Source organism: Dasypus novemcinctus, unplaced genomic scaffold, assembly GCF_030445035.2.
Source record: "Dasypus novemcinctus isolate mDasNov1 unplaced genomic scaffold, mDasNov1.1.hap2 scaffold_123, whole genome shotgun sequence".
NCBI classification, from domain to species: Eukaryota; Metazoa; Chordata; class Mammalia; order Cingulata; family Dasypodidae; genus Dasypus; species Dasypus novemcinctus.
In genome coordinates this window covers 1,381,075-1,403,090 of record NW_026688149.1, presented here as the reverse complement: position 1 = coordinate 1,403,090, position 22,016 = coordinate 1,381,075, and positions in this window count along the sequence as shown.

Here is a 22,016-nt window from a genome sequence, read left to right as displayed (position 1 = left end):
CAATGGACACAACCAATCCAATGTCCACAGAGAAAATGTGGAATGGGTGTGGGAAGGGTAGCCATGGTGGCTGCTGGGTTTGGGGAATGGGAGGAAGAGATGAGATGTGGAGGCATTTTCGGGATGTGGAGTTGTCCTGGGTGGTGCTTCATGGACAATTACGGGACATTGTAGACCCCCCCAGGGCCCACTGGATGGAACATGGGAGAGTGTGGGCTATGATGTGGACCATTGACTATGGGGTGCAGTGATGCTCAGAGATGTACTTACCAGGTGCAATGGATGTGTCACAATGATGGGAGAGAGTGTTGCTGTGGGGGGAGTGGGGGGTGGGTGCGGTGGGGTTGAATGGGACCTCATATTTTTTAATGTAATTTTTAAAAATAAATAAACAATTTTTTAAAAATTGTGCAGAACTGACCGCAAAGCTTAGGAGAAAGCTGTTTTTCCCTGGGGTCCTTGGGTGCTTTCCATGCAGGCATAGCTGAGCCATGCCCTGACTGGCCTCCGTTTTCCCCAGCACAGGTCTGAGCCTGGGGAGACGGGAAGCCCAGGGCCCATGGCTCAGAGGCGGCATATGCTCAGAGCTCCAAACAAGGGCCCAGCGAGGGGCAGCATTTGAGCCTTATTTCAGGTACCATTCTGTTCTCCCTAAAGCACCAAAACCCTTGCCAAGCCCAAGCGTCTTGTCAAAGGGCTTTGCTTCCCCATCCATCTGAAATGCTGGGAAACCATTACACCTGGCCAGCCTGCTCAGAAATGAAAGGCTCCCCTGTGTGAAAGAATCATCTTTGTTCTTTTTTCTACAGGTGCCCTCCCCACCCTTTTCCCAAAATATGCATATGTAGAACTTAGGCTGTTGCCAAAATGCTTTACTGGAAAACCCAAGAACATCTGAGCTAGTTTTTACTTAGAAGTGTCTGAATCATCTATCATTTTCTTAAAAGCAATTGTAGTGAGTGGATGCCAAACACCAAAGAATCAAAAATATGAAAACAACGAAGGACATAAAAGAAGGTATATGGCACCAGACCTTTAGGTAAACAGAGAAATCAGAACATTTCTAGCTGTAGCTCTTTTAAAAAAATCAAATATTTTGCACATTGCTATAATTTACTTCTGTGATATACTAATAGTAAATGAAAAGAAAGGAGGTAATATAAGCAGAATGCTTTCAAGAAAGGCTTAAAAAAAAAAAAGATTTCTGGCCATGGAGAGAAATCTTGAAATGACCATCCTATTAGATGAGTAAATACATAGAACCTGCCAGACTCAGGAAGCAAGTGCAGGCTGTGGAAGAAGGAGCTCCTCCCCTAGAGGCAGCCCTTAATCATGCACTCAGCAGAGCACCAGGCACCCTTGGGGCAACGGAATCACTGAGAGATAAGCCCTGGGTATCAAAAAACTCCAAAGATCATTTCTTCTCCACTCTACACATACCCATCACCACTTTACTTTTACTCTGATTTGGAAGGAGGCAGGCCATGCATGACTGAAAATATGGATTTATCAGCTGATTACTCGGAAGCAAAACTCTGAAGTCTGGGCTTCCCAGGTGGTAGGCCGATTTTGAGGTCAGGATTTATTATACTCGCAAGGGCGATAAGGACATTCACACTGACAATGGATCATTTTAAAAGGCTAATGAGAGAAACTGTCTGAGCATTCTGTTTACCTGATGGAGGCTTCAGGCCAAAGGGAGTGGTGTTCTCTGTGGTAGGAGATACTGCAGGTGAGTCCTCTCTCACCTGTGGTGTTAGAAGGAAAGGCAATTTAAAAAACAGAAGAGAACTCAGCAGGCATCTCTATGTTCAAGAACGATTATAAAACCACTGGCCTTTTGCATTTGCTGCTGTGAGATGAGGGCCTGGCTAAAATATACAATAAAATATACAATAATATACAATAAGATGCCATGTGCATCTTCACATGGCAATTTTTAAAAATGGTACAATCAAAAGAATATTGTTTGGGGGGAATTCACTCAATTTTTTATTTGTTCTTTACAGAAACATTTTAGTCATGGAGAACTGGCAATCCTTTTCTTCCCCAACACATCCAAAATGGGGCATATCAGATGAAGAATCTCATACTGCAATGAAATGAGGAACCAACACTCACTGAATAGATGTCTACAGGAAAAGCACACTGAATCATTTATGGATAACAAGATATGCCAAAGGTGGTTTGATTTGAGCTGGTTTCATTCAGTTTAGGATACATGCTATAAAGAAGTTCCCCTATTTGGTTTTTCAAATATATTTATATCTCATAAACAATCTTTAATTACAATTAGGGTGAGGTAAGGCTAAGATAGCTAATGAAAGTGAGGTAGGAAAGAATATAGAGGGAAGCGGCTGGGTGGCATTGGAGCCTCTTCGGGACCAGGCTGTTTCGGGATTTTTGCGGGTCAGGAGGTATCTGGACATCGATTTGGTGGGAAGGTAACAGAGATAATACATCTATAAAATATACACGGAGGTCCTGGCTGCACGTGGAGTGTTCCTTCCTTGGGTGGGTGGAGCCCTGGCATTGGGCGCTGCCTTGGCATGGGACGCTGCCACGGCAGTTTTTTTTGTTTTTTTTTTTTGAGGCTCTGCAGTACTGGGGAATTCATAAGCCCTGAGCAGCCTATTGGGGGGTTAATAGGACAGGAGGCGCTTGCAGACCAATTTGGGGAGACAAACGGGAGTTTGAAGGCAAAGCGGGGGGGAATTTTTTTATTGCAGACACAAACAATAGCGCTTCCGCCTAGAGCCATGCCCCCCCAAACCTGGCTGCCGATCTACAGTGGACTTAAAGTGATAGCACTAAAGACATGCCACCAGGGTCTGGTAGGGTGGGAGACGTTTGGAAGATGATTAGGGGAATATTTTGTGAAGCGCAGGAATTTCGGGTTGGACTCTGTTATTAGTGTTTCTGGCTGGAGCCCCTCCCCTGGACCTGGCTACTGATCTGAGTCATTAAATTGGCTGCAGCCTAGAGGCGCCCCCAGGTGGCCATTCTGGGGCTCACAGGGTGGGAGGGGTCCTGAAGTCAATTGGTGATATATACACAGAATAGGCCCCAGTGAGTGAGTGAATTGTGGGGTACAGAACACAGCATAGAGCTTGTGGATGTGACCTCACCCATAGGGCTGGCACCCAGCTGTAGGGATCCCTGAAGGTTGTGATGCACTGTGGTGCTCCTAGGCTTCCTGTTAACTGGACTTGAGGTTGCCAGGTCTGAATCCCCTAAACCCTGGAGGCTCACACCTCTTGAGTCCTCAATATGTCAGACTTTCCATCCCTGAATCCATCACATGCTGAGGTCCATCTGAGGTCCTTAAATGTCCTAGCCCTCAACATTTGTGTTTTTTCTTTTCTGTTTTGTTTTGGTTTTTATTTTTATTCTATTTTTATTTTTATTTTATTTTTTAATGTTCTGATTGCTAATATTGCATTATCCCCTATTCTTTTCTCCCAGCGTATCCCCCAAAGTTTTTTTTCTCTCTCTCTCTCTCTCTTGTCCCCCATCTTCTTCTTATTCTATATAATCTTAAATATACAATAGGTGCTGCAGGAAATACCACACATTTGCTGGGTTTCCTCATCCTCCACTGCCTCATTTCTGTGTGAATAGATTTTGGCTATCTACGCTATCCACTTTCCCCTACATCTTGATATCCACCATCATCTACTATCTCTCTTATATTCCACCTCCCTTTCTTTTATCCACAAAGTGTCTAACTCTTAATTTCTAATACCTTTCTTTTGTTTCCTATCTGTTATCCACTCTTGAAACTATTACCTTTCTTATCTCTTTCCCTCTCTCATGAAAACAATAGCTTTTTAGCTCATACCATATTCCTCCTATATTGAGTCATCTACCTCATTATAGGTACTCTACCTATTGCTATAACTCAACACAATTTACATGAATCTAACCTCCATCCTCCCAGATCTCATATTCTTGCTTTGTTAACATATATCACCCATACTACTTTACACTTTTTCCTTGCTTACACAATTGCCTTTCCCCAGCACTAATACTTTCCTTTAAAGAGAACTTAAACAGCAATAAGAAATTAGACTAAGAAGAACAAAGTGACAAAGAGAAGATATAACACTTACGCAAAAACAACAGCTAATTAATCTCCAAGACTAGACAAAGAAGCTAAGGAATTGAATAAACCCGTCAAGATAAAATGATGACCAGACAGCAACAAAAAACTACAAAACAAACCAGTAATCAGGAAAACATGGCTGAATCCAATCAACAAACTAAAAATCAGGAAGGGGAGCAAACTTTGCACAAGCAATGAAAGCTCTCAGAACATTTATGACCAACAAATTTGATGAAGTAAAGGAAGAGGTTAAAAACACGAAGACAACACTTGGAGGGGAAATTGCAGACATATGCAGAAACATAACAGATATGATGGAAATGAACACCACAGTTCAAGAAATCAAAAATACACTTGCAGCCAATATCAGCAGACTAGAAGAGGCAGAGCAGAGAATTAGTGATGTGGAAGACAGTACATCAGAAATCAAACAGATAGCAGAAGTGGTCGATAAAAAGATAGAAAAAATCCAGCTAGGACTTAGGGAACTGAATGATAATGCAAAACACTCAAACATACGTATTATAGGCATTCCAGAAGGAGAAGAGAAGGGAAAGGGGTCAGAAGGAGTGTTGCAGGAAATAATGGCTGAAAACTTCCCAAATCTACTGAAAGAGACAGATGTACATATCCAAGAAACACAGCACACTCCACGGGTCATAAACCCCAACAGGCCCACCCCAAGACATATACTTGTCAAATTATCCAAAGCTCAAGACAAAGAGAAAATTCTAAAAGCAGCAAGAGAAAAGAAAACCATCACATACAAGGGAAGCTCCATAAGATTAAGTGCTGATTTCTCATCTGAAACCATGGAGGCAAGAAGGCAGTGGTATGATATAGTAAAAGTACTAAAGGAAAAAATTTCCAACCAAGAATACTCTATCCAGCTAAACTAGCATTCTAAAATGATGGAGAGTTCAAAATATTTGCAGATAAACAGAAACTGAAAGAGCATACCAATAAGAAACTTCACCTTCAAGAAATTCTAAAGGGAATTCTGCAGGAAGAAAGGAAAAAACAGGACAGGCAGAGTTGGAGGAGAGTGTAAGAGCAACAAAAAAGACAACAATAGAAGGAAAAAAATACAAACAAAATATGATGAACAGAAATCCAATCAAAATATGGCTAACACAAATAATTCCTTGAAAGTTATAACACTGAATGTCAGCGGATTAAACTCACCTATCAAAAGACTCAGACTGGGACACTGGATAAGGAAATATGACCCATCTCTATGCTGTCTACAAGAGACACATCTTAGACCCAGAGACTCATGGAGGTTGAAAGTGAATGGCTGGAAAACAATCATACAAGCAAACAATAACCATAAAAAGGCAGAGTAGCTATATTAATATCAAACAAAATAGACTTTAAATGCGAAACAATTGTGAGAGACAAAGAAGGATACTACATTTCAATGAAATGGACAATCTGTCAAGAAGAACGAACAATCATAAATATTTATGCTCCTAACAAGGGTGCCTCTAAATACTTGAGGCAAATGCTAGAAAAACTAAATGAAACAATAGATGCACCTACAATTATAGTGGGGGATTTTAATACACCACTATCAACTCTGGACAGAACATCTCAAAAGAGAATCACTAAAGAATCAAAACATTTTAACAGTATATTAGAGGAGCTGGATCTAATAGGCATATATAGATCATTACACCCAAACACAGCAGGATATACATTTTTCTCAAGTGCACATGGATCATTCTCCAAGATAGACCATATGCTAGGCCACAAAGAAAGGCTTAATGAATTCAGAAAGATCAAAATCATCCAAAACAATATATCGGACCACACTGGAGTGAAGCTGGAAATTTGCAAGGGACAGAGGCCAAGATTTCACACCACGATTTGGAAATTAAACAGCACACTCTTAAAAAAACAGTGGGTCAAAGAGGAAATCTCAAAAGAAATCAATGACTCCATTGAAACAAATGATAATGATAACACAACATACCAAAATTTATGGGATGCAGCAAAAGCAGTACTGAGAGGGAAATTTATAGCCATAAATTCATATATAAAAAAGAAGAAAGAGCAAAAATTGAAGAATTAACTGCACATTTGGAGGAATTAGAAAAAACAACAACAAAGTAATCCAACAGGAAAAAGAAGGAAGGAAATAACAAAGATAAGAGCAGAACTAAAAGAAATAGAAAATAAGAAAGCACTTGAAAAGATAAACAAGATCAAGAGCTGGTTTTTTGAGAAGATCAACAAAATTGACAAACCTTTAGCGAGACTAACAAAGAAAATAAGAGAGAAGATGCAAATACACAAAATAAGAAATGAGAAAGGCGATATCACCACTGACCCCACAGAAATAAAGACTATCATAAGAGGATACTTTGAAAAACTATATTCCAACAAAAATGACAATTTAGAGGAAATGGACAAATTCCTAGAAACACACAAGCAGCCCATATTGACGAAAGAAGAAATTGATGATCTTAACAAACCAATCACAAGCAAAGAGATAGAATCAGTCATTAAAAATCTCCCAACTAAGAAGAGCCCAGGGCCAGACGGCTTCACAGTTGAATTCTACAAAACATTCCGGAAAGAACTAACACCAATCCTGCTGAAACTATTCCAAAAAATTGAAACAGAAGGAACATTGCAAAACTCCTCCTATGAAGCCAACATTACCCTAGTATCAAAGCCAAAGACATCACAAGAAAGGAAAATTACAGACTAATTTCTCTAATGAACCTGGACGCAAAAATACTTAACAAAATACTTGCTAATCGTATTCAACAACACATTAAACGCATTATACACCATGACCAAGTGGGATTTATCCCAGGTATGCAAGGATGTTTCAACATAAGAAAATCAATCAATGTAATATACCTTATAAACAGATTGAAGGAAAAAAATCACATGATTATATCTATACATGCAGAAAAAGCATTTGACATAATATAGCACCCTTCCTTGATAAAAACACTCCAAAAGATCGGAATACAAGGAAATTTTTTGAACATGATAAAGAGTATATATGAAAAACCTACAGCCAACATTGTTTACAATGGAGAAATCCTAAAATCCTTCCCTCTAAACTCAGGAACAAGACAAGGATGCCCATTGTCTCCACTCCTATTTAACATTGTCTTAGAAGTACTTGCTTGAGCACTGAGGCAAGAACCAGATATAAAAGGCATTCAAATTGGAAAGGAAGAAGTCAAAATTTCATTATTTGCAGATGACATGATCCTATACATAGAAAACCTTGAGAGATCTACAACAAAGCTTCTAGAACTCATAAATGAGCTTAGTAAAGTCACCAGTTATAAGATCAATGCACAAAAATCAGTAGCATTTCTGTACACCAATAATGAGCAAGATCAGGAGGAAATCAAGAAACAAATACCATTTACAATAGTAAATTAAAAAATCAAATACTTAGGAATAAATTCAAATAAAGAGGTAAAAAACTTATACACCAAGAACTATACAAGACTGTTCAAGGAAATCAAAGAAGACCTAAATAAATGGAAGAATATTCCTTGTTCATGGATAGGAAGACTGAATATTATTAAGATGTCTATCCTACCAAAACTGATCTACACATTCAATGCAATCCCAATAAAAATCAACACAGCGTTCCTTAAGGAACTAGAAAAACTAACTATGAAATTTATTTGGAAAGGAAAGAGGCCCCGAATAGCCAAAGACATATTGAAAAAGAAAAACGAAATTGGAGGAATCACACTTCCTGACTTCAAAACATACTACAAAGCTACAGTAGTGAAAGCAGCATGGTATTGACATAAGGAGAGACACACAGACCAATGGAATTGAATTGAAAGTTCTGATATAGAACCTCATATATATAGCCATATAATATTCGATAAAGCCACCAAACCCTCTCAACTGGGAGAGAATGGCCTATTCAACAAATGGTGCCTGGAGAACTGGATAGCCATATGTAGAAGAATGAAAGAGGATTACCATCTCACACCTTATACAAAGATCAACTCAAGGTGGATCAAAGACCTAAATATAAGAGAGAAGACCATAAAGATCTTGGAAAGCAGTGTAGGGAAACATCTACAGGACCTTGTAATAGGAAATGGATTCATGAATATCACACCAAAAGCACGAACAGCAAAAGAACTAATAGATAAATGGGACTTCCTCAAAATTAAAGCCTTCTGCACCTCAAAGGAGTTTGTCAAGAAAGTAAAAAGGGAACCCACACAATGGGAGAAAATATTTGGCAACCATATATCTGATAAGAGACTTATAGCTTGCATATATAAAGAACTCCTTTATCTTGAAAATAAAAAGATAAACAACCCATTTAAAAAAAGGTAAAAAGATTTAAACAGACACTTCTCCAAAGAAGAAATGCAAATGGCTAAAAAGCACATGAAAAAATGCTCCAAATCTTTAGCTAGCAGGGAAATGCTAATAAAAACTACAATCAGATACCATCTTACTCCCATAAGATTGGCAGCTATGAAAAAAACAGAAGAATACAAATGCTGGAGAGGATGTGAAGAAAGGGGAACACTCATCCACTGCTGGTGGGATGCAGAAGGATCCAACCATTCTGGAGGACAGTTTGGCGGTTTCTCAAAAAACTAACCATAGATTTGCCATATGACCCAGCAGAACTGAAAACAAGGACACAAACCGATATATGTACACCAATGTTCATAGCAGTATTGTTCACGATTGCCAAAAGTTGCAATCAACCCAAATGCCCATCAACAGATGAGTGGATCAATAAAATGTGGTATATACACACAATGGAATACTACTCGGCTGTAAGAACAAATACACTACAAACACACGTGATAACATGTATGAATCTTGAGAACCTTATGTTGAGTGAAGCAACCCAGGCATTGAAGGACAAATACTACATGACCTCAATGATATGAAATAAGCAACCTGCCTCAGAGAGCTAGAGACTGGAAAATAGGCTTACAGGAAATTGGGGGGTGGAGGAAGGATGTGAGCCGACGTCCGCAGGGGTGGAATCTATGATGAGCTGGCGGTAAGTATGAGCACAAAGAAGAGATAAAATGGGGGTAAGGTGTTGCCTTTGGGTGGGGCTTTGCGTGTTTGAGGGGGCCTGGGGATGGGTGGATAGGTAATATTGCCAACAAAATTGGGGGGAGGGAGGGGCAACATACGAACATAGGAGAGTGTCAGGTGTTGGTTGAGAATAAAATGCTGAGAAAATTGTATCAAAATATAATTAGGAGGGTTACCTGTTTAGGATGCTCGGAGGGGATGGTCTGATGCAGACAGATGCCTGGGGAATGTCTGAAGGCTCATTTTGCCAGGGTGGGTTTTACCATTGGGTAGAGACCCAAGAAGTGAGAGTTGGGGTGGACTGACATCCTGGGGAGGACTAATGCCATCAAATAGAGAGAACTGTATCTCTTGAGAGAAAGGGTGGCTCCCAGGGCATTAGGGCAGTTGAGCAAGTCAGGCCCTGAAAACTGTTGCAAGTATCTCTGGACGTGGCTCCTCGGGAAATGGAGATTGGCTGTCGCTGTGGGCCCCAAGGGGAGGGGAAAATGGATGGTGAATGGATGGAACCAAGGTAAATGTGGGGGCAAGAGAGGAGTTTTGAGAGAGTACACGAGGATGAATATAAAACATGTAATATTACACCAAAAACATATAGGGGACGACAGACTAATAATGTAAACCATAATGTAAAACACAGGATAACTAAGAAATTTAGAAAACTGTATATCCTAAAGTATGGACCACATTGTAAGCACAGATGTCACCTTGTTTGAAAGCTATTGTTTCGGAGTCTGTACATCAGTCTCAGTAAATATGATATGAATAAGTTAAAAGATTATCACTGTGGAAGGGAAAAGGTTCTATGGTGGATGTGTGGGAGTACTGTATATTGTATATATGAATTACTGTGATCTAAGACTCTTGTGAAGAGAAGCTCAATAATTAGGAAAAAAGAAAAGAAAAAGATAGGATGTAGAAATTTTTCCAAATCAATATGTACTCTAGATCTAACCTTTAAACTCATTGCTATATTCCATTTTACTAGTAAGGGAACCTGACATTATATTGGGATTCACTTTATAGGAAGTTTTGGATCACAGAGTGGTTCAACAATGGCGGTGGAGGAATACTGGTATGGGATGTTATTGACAGGCTATATATGGTTGAGAGGGAGTTATACAGGGCATATGTCCAGGGTGCATGGTAATGTTTAGATATACTCATAGTGGAAACAATGAAAAACAACAGCTGGGGGAGTACTGGGTTCCTGGCTGGAGGGGCTCTGTCATGGTCCCTAGGTGAGCAGCGCCAGTCCCCCAGGTGCAATGGTAAGAACGAAGAAAGAATGAGGGTCCAACAGTGGGCTCCTGATACTAATGACTATGCTTGTGAGCCTATACGCCTGCAATAAGAACAAGGCCTAGAGCAGCATTGTGCCTGGGAGTTTCCTCCTGACAGCCGTCATGTTACTCAAATGTGGCCAGTCTCGAAGCCAAACTCAGCATGTAGAGGTAGTGCATTCCCCCCAGCGTGGGACATGACACCTGAGGATGAGCCTCCCTGGCACCGAGGGATCACTAACAAATACCAGCTGAAGATGCAACTAGAAAATGACCTTGAATTAAAGGTTTAATGCGGATCAGCAGAATATCCCTATCTACCTATATTAACATGACTTTAAAATGCTGTTTGACCTAATGTAAGGGGGAAATGGAAAGGAGAAATGAGTTTATATGGCTACGAGTCTCTAAAAAAGAGTCTGGAGGTTGTCAGAAGGATTGCCCTTATGCACAACTGAGCAGAGTCTAAGAGACAGATAAAGTAGATACAACCCCAGGTATTGGTTCTTTTGAGGGATAAAGAGACCCATGGGTTCTATGGTCATGGCAGATGGGGTTCACTGCCATGTCAGTCGGCCCTTCTTTGGAGCTGGTGTTTCTGCGTGATGGAACTGGACTCAGATGGGATCTCTTTTCACAAGACTTTCATGCTACTTTACTGGAATTGTAGTTGGTGTTGGGGTTTAAGATATATTTAGGGGATTTGAATCTCTGGACTGACAATATGATAGCCAGGCCCTAAGCCTCAACAGACTTCAGCTCCTACACTCTGATTTATTGGACTCACCCCACTCAGCTAACATGGAGTTGAAGAAGGTCAACCACCACACCATGGAGCCTAGAGTGCCTACAACTGAAAGCAGGAGGATTACATCCAGTATCCATGTGGAATCTTAGCCCCCCTTGACATAGATGTGCAATGGACACAACCAACCCAATGTCCACAGAGAAAATGTGGCATTGGTGTGGGAAGGGTGACCATGGTGGCTGCTGGGTGCGGGGAATGGGAGGAAGAGATGAGATGGGGAGGTGTTTTCGGGACTTGGAGTTGTCCTGGGGTGGTGCTTTACGGACAACTATGGGACATTGTAGATACCCCCAGGGCCCACTGGATGGAACGTGGGAGAGTGTGGGCTATGATGTGGACCATTGACTATGGGGTGCAGCGATTCCCAGAGATGTACTTACCAGGTCCAATGGATGTGTCATGATGACGGGAGAGAGTGTTGCTGTGGGGGGAGTGGGGTTGGGGGCGGTGGGGTTGAATGGGACCTCATATTTTTTGAATATAATATTTTTTAAAAAAATGAATTAAATAAAATAAAAAAAAGAAAGTGAGGTAGAGTTCCCAGAGAATCTGCAACACTCAGTTAACGCTTTTATCACACAGTCTTAGATGACCTCTTTCTGTAACACAGGCGTTCTTAACCTTTTTTGTTCCATAGACCCCTCTGCCAGTCAGGTGAAAACCATGGACCCCTTAAAAAGTCCACACTGTATTGTGTATTAGTTAATAAATATTTCATGCCCACTCCAGCACATCCCCACAAGAATAATCTATTTTTGAATTTCACTTCAAGCTCACAGACCCCTGGTTAAGAACGCCTGCTGTAAATGATGCTCCAATTCAGGTTTTATGAAAGGCCTCCAGTTCCATTAACCTTCAGGAAACTTACCTCATTTTGAGAATACTGACTGCCATTACTCTGCAATGTGAGATCGTTTTGCACCTTAAAGGAGAAGAAAAAGAAAGCATGGTATATTCCACTGGACTGTAAAATTGCTGTGGTAAGAATGCATCTTTCTTCCTCCTACACTACATTAACTAATGAGTGTTTTAAGTCAGGCATACACACATTTCCTAAAACCATGAAAGTTGTATTCCTAGAGGAGTACATATGAACTGGAACACAAATTAAGGTGAGGGACCTCCCAGCACAAAGTACCTGTCAACATTAGCTTGTCTGTTTACCTGTGTGGTTACCAGCCATCCTGCCATTGGCTTCTTCCACATGCAGCCCCCACCCCATTTTAATTACAGTCTTCTAGAAAGGGTCCAAGCCAGCAGTTCCCAAATACAGAGAATCACATGGGGAGCTGTTAATAAAAACTTTTGCCTAAACCCCAGAGCACCTGGGAAAATCACATGCTGTCAGTTCAACATCAATTTGCCTTGGCAATCACGTTCAAAGAAAGTTTTTAAGAAAAAAAAAGCTCAGTTAAAATGTGCAGAGCTTGGAATTGACCATGGGTGACATTCTGGCTTCCAAGAGGAGTGGCTCAGTGGGTGCTGGTACCTCTGAGACCCACAGAGAAGACACTTGGGAGCAATTCCAGAGGGATGCTGACAACTAAAAGACAACTCCATGAAAAAAACAGGCCCAGGATGTGAATGGACGTTTCTCCAAAGAATATATACAAATGGCAAAAAAGCAAATGAAAAGATGCTCAACATAACTGATCATTAGGGAAATGCAAATCAAAACCACGATGAGATACCAAGTCACACCAACCTGAATGGTTACTATTTTTTAAAATGGGAAGTTACAGGTGTTGGAGAGGATGTTGAGAAATACATCCTTGAACGTTGTTGGTGGGAATGTAAAATGGTGCAGTCACTGTAGAAAGTTTGACTGTTCTGAGAAAGTACAGAATTACCATATGGCCTAGGTATATATGCCAAGGACCTGAAAGTGGGGTCTCCAGCAGATATGCATAGCAATATTCATACTAGCCACAAGCTGGAAGCAACCCAAGTGTCCTTCAAGAGAAGGAGTGTACAAACAAAATGTGTTACACACAACGGAAGACTACGCAGCTGTATAAAGAATGGAGTTCTGACTCATGCAACGGCATGGATGAACCTTTTTGAGTAGAAGAAGCCAGGCACAAAAGGGCAAACGTGGCAGGATCTCAGTGATAGGAAATAACTAGAATGTGCAAATTCATAGAGGCAGGAGGTAGACTACAAGGTCGGGGTAGGATGGGGGTGAGTACAGAGTTTCTGGGTGGTTGAGGAAAACATTTTGGGAATGGATGGTGGTGATGGGGTTGAGAGCACCACACTGTGAATGGGATTAAGGCCAATGAATTGTATGTGTGAAAGGGGCTAAAATGGGAAACGTTATGTTGTACATATATGACCACAACACCTGTTTGTTTGTTTGTTTGTTTTTTAATTAAGGAATTTGATAGCTTCACTTTAGCCATGTAGAGAATGAGAAATGTATGAGGTTTGGAGATGAAAAAGGTCAGCAGTCCTTTGGATATACATATTTGAATTTTGGGGGGTTGAGATTGGGGCCTGGAGTCATTCTTATTCAAGGGGCACCTGAGCCTGTAGCATACCAGGAAAACCAAGGGAGAGAGATGCACAGAGATGAGGGGCCCCTCAGGGCACAACACTAGCTTATTTCATGATACTCTGTCTTCTTTTTTTAATTTTATATTTTAGGGGATGTCAGGGACTGAACTTGGTACCTCGTACATGCAAAGCAGGCACTCAGCCACTGAGCTACACCACTATGCTCTACCTTCTTTTTTTTTTATGATAATCAAGAACCCTGTAGATCCACCCTAATGAAAATGCTGGTAATTGCTAATATAAACATCTTCATACATTCCACCAAGTTCATGCCAATCTCTATTATTATCTTGAATTCACTGATGAGTAATGCTATTCTTAAAAATCTTAAAAACAGGGAAGTGGATGTGGTTCAACTGATAGAGCATCCACCTACCATACAGAGAGTCCAGGGTTCAATCCCCAGGGCCCCCTGACCTGTGTGATGAGCTGGCCCATGTGCACTGCTGCCACACGCAAGAAGTGCTGTGCCACACATGGGCACCTCTGCATAGGGGTGCCCCACATGCAAGGTGTGCACCCCACAAGGAGAGCCACCCCACATGAAAAAAGCACAGCCCAACCAGGAGTGGTGCCACACACATGGAGAGCTGATGCAGCAAGATGACACAACAAAAAAGAGATGCAGTTTCCCAGTGCCACCTAATAATGCAAGTGGATGCAGAAGAACACACAGCAAATGGACACAGAGAGCAGAAAATGGGGGGGAAGGAGAGAGAAATAAATAAAATAAATAATTAAAATATATATATATATATGAATTATGTTCTAGCTTTGGGTTTATGTCAAAACCAGAACATATTTTTAGGGGGGAAAATGTCATTAATTTCCCTATTCAGTTAAGTGGCTTTGTTAGAACTTCCAACAAGGAACTTGACTTCTGGGCTGGTTCTCGCGATAAGCAACGCCTTCCCCTCCTATTTCCTGTCATTCCCCCTAACCCTTCAGCTCATTCTCTATTATTTATATACAGAAAGGTCATTTGCAGTTCTCCCTGAATGGATGCCAAGACTACCCAAACTTCCTGTGGAAAGTCATTCAAACATGAGTATAAAGTCAGAGAAAGCACTGCCAATGGCAAACCACTTCATGCTCTTTGCCTCCCCCTATCAAACTGGGCCCCACACCATTTCACACAGTGCAGCTTCCTGCACATGTGCTCAACACAGCTTCCAGTTACCAATCCAAGCCCACTCCACCCCACCAGCCTAGTTTACTCCTCTCTCTGTAAACTCCTTATCCCATCCTCAGCCACCAAAGTGCCTGAGACAGACTCAGGATGACAACTTTATTGCCTTCATATTCCAGTCCTCTACACCAAAACAAGGCTGAAGCCACTCCAGGTTACCAAGAGATACTGGTTAGTTGACTTAAGAGTATACTGGAAGGTTTGCTCTCTTCCCAAATTGGATGAAAGAGAGAATGTGAAAATAACCAGATCATAAATGAGAAACATATTTAAGTTCTGCATAATCGTTATTGCCAGCCTTGCCAAGGCACAACTTCCTTTTCTTTTTCCTGCTCTGTGTGACTTCCTTTTCCCACCAGAGCCAGCTAATCCAACCTCCCTTTTTAAAATCGTGAACACGTATCTATTCAAAGATGGTGAATTGCCCTAGAAGGAAGACAAGGAGTAATAATTTCTTACTCCAGTAGGAGGACTCCTCATCCAACCAAAAAGGATGGGAAAAAACACCTTGAATTAACATAACACAAAACATTATACATAAGAGATGGACTCAAGGTATTTTTCCAGAGGGTTTGTTTCCCCCAATCTCCTGAAGTCAGGTACACAGGTATATCTCTTTTTGAGACTCTATGAGATGGAATGTTAAAGGACATTTCAAGCAGGTGCTTAAACAAAGGGGGGAGGGGTGGTGACCAAACTGACTGAAGGATTGATACATTACTTGGAACTGAAATATCATTCTTTGGGGTGACACTAGGATTCTCCACATAATAAAATGATGGCAAACAGTCAAATTTTGGGAAAATCCCATGAAGCTTTATGGGCAAGTGGAAACGTTCTGGATGCGTTTCAATTTAGATAAGCATGAGGAACTGCATTACAAGAATAGAATATAAATTGTGCCTAAATGATGGAGTACCTTCAGCAATCAGTTAAAACCCAGTGGTCTTTCCACTGAATGGGCAGGACATTGAAATTTTCCTTCCCAAAGTCCATTCCTTATCATCAGATCCCCTTTCTCTCCCTTCCCTAAGCCCTCAGGGACTGCTGGCTATGTGCCAGCCACTGTGCATGACCCTACTCCGAGGGGAAGCACTAGGTGTCTGTGCTTGTGTCAAACAATGGGAGAAAAGCAAAGAACAGGAAAAATAAAGAGGAGATCAATAGAGAGAATGAAATTCCCCTGGGAAAATCTAGAACTGACTGCAGAGAAACAGCTCACCTTTGCTGATGGGAAAATGAGAAGAAGTTCAACATTAACAGAATCTTGGACAAATGTTAAGAGAATGTGACACTGAAATATTCTTTCCTAACCACTGAGATGTCCAACCTTAGTAGAAGTTCTTAATAACTATTGGAATTGACTAGTGCTTCACAGCATCAACAAAAAGCACTCAAGTATAGAGCTACTTGGATTAAATGATGGGATGAAGACTAGATCAAGGCAAAACTTGACCTGGGGTCAGTCAGTACTTAGTCCAGGATATACCCACCCCTGTTCCTTCCATTCCCCATCTGCATTCCTGGTGGGAGGCAAAATGCATCACCATGGACACACATGCTCTCTACCCCTGCTGAGAAAAGGATTGGTCTATTCGGGTCCCACTAGGTTACTAAATATGTCAAGGCTTAGTACATCACCACTAGTCCACATCATGCAGAAGCAATATGATGTAGTGGAAAAGCAGGGACCAGCCATTTACCACCTAAGTCATTTGGGCCAGCACGTGACCTACTGGCAGCTCCAGGTTCTGCACCTGTAGACTGTGCCTCATAATGCCCACCTTTCCCTAATACCTTATCTGGATCCTGAACGCCTGAGGGCATGACCTTGGCTTAGTTCACTGCTAGTTCTTTGGGTGTCATGATATGTACTCAGTAAGTATGTGCTGAATGAAAGGAGTAACAATGACACATGTCAAACACTTCACACCCTGTCCGGATGAATTAAGGCCTCAATACGTGGCAGGTTTCACAATCAGGAAGACCTGCATTTCAGCAGAAGACACTGGAGATCCTGGGGTGATCCTCCAATTGTACACTGAGATGGAGTGGACACAATGTTTCCCCTAGAGACTCTGAGCCCTGCTGGGACTCCTGATGCCTTGCTCATCAGTGGACATCTGTCTGGTGAGGTCAAAAGCATGTCTGCAGCAGGACACTACCTTGGTCTGGAAACATCCCCCCATAGACTGATGAGTTGCAAGGGAGGATTTAAAAAGCAGTAATTACCCAGTGGGGAAATCGGGCCACACCTTTGCCAGGTGAAGGAATTACTACCACCAGGGAGGGGTAGATTGGTGTGGCAGGCCTCCAGTTGGGGCACCCCGGGGCAGTTTTCCAACCAAGAGTGCAGACCCCAATCTAATTATGAATCATCAGGAAACCTCAGACAAATGTAAAATGAGGAACATTCTATTGGAAAGGGGGTGGGGGAGAGCAGAGACTGTGTCCTTCAAAATTTCAAGGTCACAAAAGTTAAAGAAACTTTGTAATATGTTCTGATATAGCCTGTGCATAAATTCAAAATTGTTTCCAAGTGTACTTAGTCCCCAACATGGCCAAATAAGTAATATAGGCCCTACAGTCTTTGAACATTCAGAAAGGATGTGAGACTGAATGTGTATTCAGGGTTGCCTCCAGACGGAATGTGGAAGATATGCTAATCCAAGCTGGCTTGGATGTGGAGAATATGTAACTCACCTGGAGGAAATAACCTATCTGATATGAAGATCAAACACTGAAGAACCTAACCAAAGGTCTGTTTGCATACCATTACCGTTAGTCTCCCTAATCCTATATCCTCTGCATAAAAGGGTCTGAAAAAGGCTATTTGGGGCTCGGTTTTTATTAAGACAAGAGTCTGCCGAGCCCGGCCGGTCAAAATAAACCAACTTCCTTTCTCGGTACACTCGTGTCCTGGCCTTCGATACCACGCACACCTGATTTCTCTACAACACTTCCAGATCAAAGGAGGCTGTAGCTACACCCCCAATAAATGCAACACCAATCCCTAGACTAGATCCAGCACTGGAAGGGGCAAGGCTATAAAGGACCTTCCTTCCTTATGGAAGGAAGATTAGATGAAAGTATTTTATCAATGTAGATGTATGAAGTTAATATTGAAAGGTAGCTCTCTAAGATAAAATGCCTGTTAGTAAAAAACCCACACTGAAATGGTGAGGAGTAAAGGCTATGGTGTAAGAAGCATACCCTCTAATGGTTTAGGAAAAGAACTCTGTGTGTATGTGCTGTGGGGGTTGGAGGGAGGGGAAGAGTAGAGAGGGAAGGGAGAAGTAGAGATGGAGTAAATGGCAGTACAAATGGAGTGCTTGTTAATAATAGGCAAATGTGGGTAAAAGAATAAATGGATGGTGGGGAGCGGGGCATATGGGAATCCTGTACATTTTTTTGTGACAGTTGCATAATCTAAGTATCTTTTTTTTAAAAAAAGAATATATGAATGTTGCTTGAAATGGCTTTTTTTTGGGGGGGGCAATCTTTTATAAGTTTAGAATGATTTCCAAATAAAGTCCTTAAAAAATAAAATGTGCCTGTGCAGAATCAGTAGCAGCAGTGTCTGGAATGGAGAGATTGATGAAATGGGCCCAGGGCAGCCTGCACACTAAAGGCTTCCTGCTGTTCCAAGATGGGGTGATGCAGCAACGTCTCCACCAGGAAGGCTGTGGTGCCCAGATTCTGTCTAAGACCACCCCCCTAGCAATAAAAGACTAGGAGAAGAATAACAGCTACCATTTATGGCGTGTCCTGTGTCCCAAGACCCTTCTTGCATCATCTCATTCCATTTTTATAGCAGCTGGCCCATGGTAAACCCTTGAGCTGGGAATGACTGATACCCAAAGCAATTGCAAGCAAGTCACTCTGCTTGACAACTAACCCATACTCTCAGGGGACAAAGCTCTGACCTTTATTGTCCCCTTTTCTCCTATTTCTTTAGCACAGAGACTTACCAATGTGAGACTGCACATGGACTGACACCTCATGGTATATAAATTGGCTTGTGCACAATCCTGCCTTGACATTGGCCACTCTAAGCCCATTCAACAAGAAGGGACTTAAAGAGTGTTCCTCACTCAAACCTCTCTCCCTATGACCAGGGTAAGTTCATCTTTTTAAGCCCCTCTAGGTTCATTCCTACTTCACATCAAAACTGCCTTCTCCACAGCCACTTAAATTTTCCTTCATGTAACTCTACCCAAACCCCCCTTTCCCTGTTCTCAGATAGTTCTGGTAGTTTCTCTTTGATATATTCTTTTCTTTTCTTTTAAGTAATAATAAACTTTATTTTCAAAGAAGTTTTAGGCTTACAGAAAAACAACACGAGAAGGACAGGCCATTCCATACGACCCCACCACCACCACCCATGAATCTTCAGGGAACATGGTGGCCAGAATTCTGTGGCAGGCCCTGGCTAGTCTGAGAGCATCCTTACCTCACACCCTGGCAACGTCTCCAGCTGAATCTGACCACTGTAGGAACAAGGGAAGAAAAAAGATAGCAGGGGAATTTAAAGCACAAATGCTTCAATGTAAAAATGAGGAGTCTGTTTTTGTTATTAAAAGGTAAACATACTTCAGTGCAGAATCTTGTAATTCTAACGCTCCTGCTGATTTCATGGGATAAAGGTTTACAACACTTCTCTTGCTAATATCTTCACTTAATCTAAAAGGTATGAGGGGAAAAGATGTAAGCAAATTTATTAAGCATTTATTTGTAATAAATTCTACCACTTTGGGTCATCTTTACTTTCAAAAGTTAGTATCTCTTTAGGATTAGATGATGAAAAGTTTATGATAAAATTTCAAACTACACAGTATTTTCCTACCATATGCCAAAATATAATTTTCCATTTGGTATATCTAAATCTAACTTATTTGCTACCTAACAGGAATTTCTGAGAAAGCCATCATTTTCATAGGTATCATCTACTAAATTTTATTCTAGAATTTTATTAATTTACAGAAGCAAGTTAAGTTGTTGAGAGTACTACATTATGGAATATGCATAAGGGAATTTGGTTTTAATAGGATGAACTCTGATTTACACTAATGCTTTCATTTCAAATATAAGAATTCATAAATAATTTGTGATGCATTTTTATTTTTGAAATTTTCTAATATTTAGAATCTGAATGTTAACCAGTGAGATTTTTTACAAAGAGCTATAAAAACAGAAATCTCAGAAAGTCATATAAAAATCACAAAGCCATTTTAAAGGGTAGAAATGCATTCATGTTATACATGCCTATTGGAAATGCTATCAAGCTAACAATCAGAAATCCTTGAGAGAAGAAACCAAGATAAAAGCAAAACAGGACATCAGTGTTCCACTACATGTTTGAAAGTTAAGGTTGTATAAAATCTAAATCTTTGAAATGTAATACAATAATCAGTGATTAACAAAAATAAAATCAAAACAATAATGCCTGACAAAGTTATTCTCAATAAATACTTAATGAGTAATTTTTTAAAAACCCACACAAAACACACACACACAATCTGGAATATCCAATGCATATATAAATGTTTTTGATTAATTTTCAGCCCCATGTCACTAGAAATAAACAATTTCCATCTCTTGAAGTGTCTTCTCTTTTTAAGAAGCAACAGATGGGCTGGAAAGTCTCCTTTTTCTAGTTTTTTTTTTTTTAAACCAAACTAGGTTTCCAGAAAAGTGTGGGTGTACTGGGTGGCTTAATGGGATTGAATCCTGAGACAGGATGGTTTGTGTATTTGGCCTAGGGTTTTTCCTAACTGCTGGAGAATAGAATCCTAGCCAGTTTTTCCTAGGAGTCCAAGATTTCCCTTGAAGGTTTGAGTAATTGGATGTGGTCCTTTAAACAGAATTTCAAAAGGTGAATAACCCCGGGACCTGGGGAAGCCTCTGACTCTGAGGAGTGCTAATGGGAGCAGATTTACTCAGGGGAGGCCTTTTTTTTTTTTTTTTTTACAGAACTTGGCTAGGGTGGTTTTGAGAGTTAGGGTTTTACTTTCCCTGAGCTCTGGGGCTTATATGCTGTATGGAGTTTTTACTTAATTTGTAACATTTTGCTAGCTCTTGGCTGATGGCTGCTATGAAAGCCAGGCCATTGTTGCTGCTTATGGATAAGGGTATTCTGTGCCATGAAACTATTTTTCAGAGCGAAGCTTTAGTTACTTTCTTGCTTTTTTAGTGCGGTGGGAAAGGCCTTGACCCAGCCTGAGAAGGTGCGCCTTATTACTAATGAGTACCTATACCCTCGACTTGGTTTTATTTCTGTAAAGCCCATTGCTAAGTTTTAAAAGGGGCAGTTCCTGTGTGCTGGATGCCCACCAGGCCTGGGGACCTTGGGAGGGGTTGTTCTTAGTGCAGGTTTGGCATTGGCTACTAACGGTGGTGCAGGGCGAGGCCATCTGGACACTGTAGTAATATTTTCTGAGCAGGGCTCTTAAAGCAGCTTTGCCCAGGTGGGTGAGCTGGTGCTATTGTTGAACAAGGGTGTGGGCGGCCCCTTTGGGATGAAGACTCAACACCCACAAGTAGCCAATTTCCCTCTGGTGCTTTTTTGAGATGACAAACTTTAGATACCAGACTTGTTGCTGGCAAATCTGAGCCTATTTCCATCTCTGAGAAAACTGTTGCTGTCTGTGAATAGGGCTTGATCTGGACAAGAAAGTGGCCTGTCCTGGAGGTCAGGGCCCCTGGCATACACTTTTTTTGTTACTTCTGCACAGTCATGTTCAGGAGGTTTTCTTTTGGTCAGCAGGAAAGTGGCAGGATTCAGGAAAAGGGATGGGGGAGTTTTTCAATCCCTGTGGGAGTTGAGTCCAAGGTAAATGAATTTTTTTGTTGAGTTTTGGGATTCTCCCATTCAAGAACAAATAGGGATTGGTTCTGGGGAACCGCTCACAGGCAGAAAAAAAGGATTTTTTTAAGTTCAGACAAGAAAATCAGGTGGCCCCAGGCCATAACTGTCCCATTAAGAGGTACTGGCAGCAGCGGGAGTGT